The sequence below is a fragment of the Corvus brachyrhynchos genome, unplaced genomic scaffold, assembly GCF_000691975.1.
Source record: "Corvus brachyrhynchos isolate BGI_N302 unplaced genomic scaffold, ASM69197v1 scaffold21, whole genome shotgun sequence".
In the NCBI taxonomy this organism is placed as follows: domain Eukaryota; kingdom Metazoa; phylum Chordata; class Aves; order Passeriformes; family Corvidae; genus Corvus; species Corvus brachyrhynchos.
The window spans coordinates 1,195,540-1,199,476 of NW_008236924.1; positions in this window are offsets into that span (position 1 = coordinate 1,195,540).

Consider the following 3,937-nt stretch of genomic DNA (forward strand, 5'->3'; position numbering starts at 1 on the left):
CCCCCAAGGAAGCCCAGCGGGTCGGCCGGCGGGGAGCCGGGAACCCGCTGCGCCGGCTGCTCCCCGGCTCGGCCCCGCGCACAGTGGCGCGGCCAAATACAGCCCGGATTAGGGAACCTGGCTTGGGAAAAAAGCAAGGAAAAGCAAACAGGCGTCCCTGTCTCCGCCTCCACTGCAGCCCCCCTTCTGGAGCTGGAGGGAGGCGCAGTTCCAGAGCGCAGGAGAACTCCAAGCCCCTGGGACGCCTCGGCTTTATCTTCCCTTCTATGGCATGAGCAGCCGCGGCGTTGAACGTGGCCCAGGCGAGGGGGCGAGGAGGCACCCGGCAGTCAAGAGTTCACAGGGCTTGTTTTGCTCGTTTATACAGCTCACCCTAAAAGCGTGGGTGCCCTGGGGTGCCGCTGAACCCTGGCACACCTGACTGCAGAGGGTCCCCAGGGATCCCCACCTGGCCCCTGACACACTTCATGACATTGTACATCTCCCTGGTATTTAATGTACCCATGTCCTGCGATGGGTTTTGAAGTCCAGGGATGGGGGCAAGGGGAGAGATGAATGAGACAGTGGAGGCTCTGCAATCCTGAGGGCATCACAGGAGTCTCAAAAGGCCTCCTCCCCTCACCCCACACCGCATATTCCCCCCTTTTTTTTCACTGCAACAAAGCAAAGGCTGTGTAGGAGGACCCTCCTGACACAGGGGGGTGACACAGATCTCAAGGGTTTTGGATGATCTTAGCAGATCTGAGAGCAGGATGCTGTTACCACCTCCAGGAGGGACCCCAAACCCCCAAACCAAACCACCTCTGCTGCATGTGACCTGCTCACTGGCAAAGTGATGCCCAAGGACAGAGAGCCTAAGCTGGTCACTGCCATAGCACAGGCAATGTCCCCAGCACAGACCCAGGGAATTCTCACCTCTCCCCCACACCCCAAATCCAGCGTGATGGGGCCTGAGAGCTCCTCAGCCTCTAAAGGAAGATGATTTGAGACACCTGCACTGAACTCAGAAATAGCTGAAGCGAGCAACAGGTTCACCAGAATCAACAGACAAATCTAAATATTTGCCCTGAGGCTATGAGTGAGGCACCTTCCTACCTCTAGGAGCAATTAAAAGTGTCTAGAGCTAATTTTAGTCATAAGCACTCAATTGTCCTTTGGGTTAAAAGCTCCACCTCTGGGGTGAAAAGCAAAATTTGGCTGAGAGCTCTGAAATATGGAGGGACTTTCCATTGCCACTTCCAGAGCAGCTTTCTGGCACCCCGTGCCTCTGGTATTGCCTGGCGCATTTTAGAGAGCTGGAAAATCATCCTGGAATCTACTCTGTGTGTGTGGAAGGAGCAGGTTGGGAATTGCTCCAGCTGGAACAGTTTTGGCCAGGGGAAGAAGCAGCCTGATACATCCTGCAGGTGGGGGCCATCCACAGTGTAGCTTATCCTGTAAAGTCTTGGAAACCTCTGCCAAAAATACCTTCCAGCTATGAAAAAACCAAAAGTATCTACATTCTTAAAACTAAATATTTCTAATAGCCTGGAGCAGAACTGTTTATAGATGGATTAATAGGGATTTCCAACAGGACCTGAGTCATCTCCAAGGGTGCTGGGGTAGGGAGCACCAGTGCAGAGCAGCCGGCACAGTGTGGGCAGCCAAGGTGGCTGCAGCCTCTGCTTCAGCTCTTAGCGTGAGGTGGGGTTTTGGACTGTATTTTTCTTCCTCTTTTCCTGTTTTACAAGTACATTAAGCAATTCAACCATGCAACCTAGCAGAGGAAATCACAAAGAGGCAGGAAATGAGTATTTAAATCCTGTCTCTGCTCCTGGGGAGGAGGTTTTGCTTTGTGGTTGTGGAGAAGGGGGCCAGGATTTGGTCCATGACTGTAACACCTCCCAGGACCTGCAGCAGATGCTCAGTGCTGCCAGAGCAATGCTGGCACAGGTCTGTGGGACCTGTCTTTAACCCGGCTGCTGTCTTTTCTCCAGTGATGGTGATGGTTGTGTTAGGTGATTATCACCTCTCCTACAGTCAGATCTGTGCCGCAGACCATAGGCAAACACTTCACACTGTTGACAGCCTCGAGTTTTGCATTCTGACCCTTCCCTGACTGCTGGTGCTACGTACAGTTCCTAGCTCTTGAAAATAAATTCACCCGAGCCCTGGAAGGCGGCCAAGCCTCAGCCCTGATCTTTTGGGAAGGCAACTTGGCCTCTCTCACGCCAGGAGCGTGACCAAAGTGCGAGCGGTGACCATGAGTGGCCAAGCACGGGTGGATGGAGCTGAAGGGGAAGGAAATCCCGGGGACAGCGCCTGCAGCTCAGGGCTGGGTTCTCTCTGTGCCTCCGTTATCACCCCGCTGCCCGCAGACTGGTGCCAGAGAAGAATGAGGCCGCCAAGGCGCCTCCCCCAGGGCACACAGCGGCTCCTGGTATGTCATCCACCCACCAGACCCAACCCAGCACCAGCTCCTCAAGGTCACCTCAAACCCGGCACTGGCCTCAAAAGCCTCTGCAGCCCCCAGCCCTAGTAGAGTCCCCAACCCTGTGACCTGCACATGGCTTCTGGCTGGCCTTGCCCCCAGGGTGTGAAGTCTCCCCCAACCCCAAGCAACCCCAAGTCCACCCATCTTGCAACTCTGCAAGTCCACCCATCAGCACTGGGAGGTGAAGGTCTCCCATCCTGCCTTTTGGCGCTTGGGACATGAGAACGTGGACAGGAGTGGCCCCACGCCTGCCCTTATGCCTTTTAGCCATAACGGGGATTTTAGGTGCTGCTTTCAGAATGACTTTCAGCCACAGCAGCAGGGCTGTTTTATGGGTTACGAGTGTTGGTGGGGAGTGCACAGGGCTGAGCAGAGGAGCTCGAGAGCAGGCAAGTGCAGGAAGGGAAGTGTCTGCAGGCAAATGACAAATTTCCGTGTTTCGGTAAATGTGGGGCTCTCAGCACCTGGGGCCTTGGGGCTGCTGTTTCTCCCTGTCCTATGCCCGTTCTTGAAAGCTCTCAGAGTCACAAAACGGCCCAAAAGTGTCTGATCTTATGACATAGCAGAGTGGGATTTTTTCCATGATGTGGAGAAGTGACCAAGCCTGCAAGTGCTGTAAATAAAGGCACTTGTTGGCTGCAGGGCTGTGCGAGCTCCGTGCCTGCTCCCCCTGCACATCCAGCAGTGGGTTCTGTGGTCCTGGGCAGCCGGGCTCTCACAGCTGGGTCTGCAAAGGGCCACCTGTGCCAGGGGCATGGCAGCACCATGGGGCCTTTCTGCCTTCCCTCCTTCCCCTGCCACCCTCCAGCAATCACAACACCCAACACCAGTAAGCACAGCACATCCGACAGCAAAAACATCTCCCGAGGTTAGGGGTGCGGCACTGGGGCAGCATGAGCACATCAAATAATGAAAATAGTAACAATAATAATGATAATAACAATCAGCAAATAATCTCAGACCTCATGGAAGAGCTCTTCAGTACAGAGCAACATGCTGAGATCTGAGGGGGACTCAAGAGTGTTCCACTATAGGAGTGTTCCCCTACAGGAGTGTTCCCCTACAGGAGTGATGCCTTCAGCACAAGGGGACACAACCTTTGGGATGAGGGACGATGGTATGGGAGGCTGGCAGAGGTCTAGCTGGGGGAACCCATGCCTGTCTTCTATGGGACCAGCATTCCCAACAGGCATTGTCATCCCAGATGCTGCACCCCCTTAATTATGGAATTCCCGTGACGTGGGGGTGAGCCTGGAGGGGTGCAGGAGGGTGCAGAAGGATGCAGAAGGGCAGGGGGCTGCCAGCTCTCATTGTCCCCCCACACCGCCCGGCCCCACCGCTCCCCGGGGCAGGGAGGAACCCACGCCGGGTGCCCCCAACACCCCTCGTCCCCAGCAGTGCAAGCAGGGCTCCCCGCAAACATCAGCCCCACGCGAACCCCAACTCCATCAAACCCCGACAACG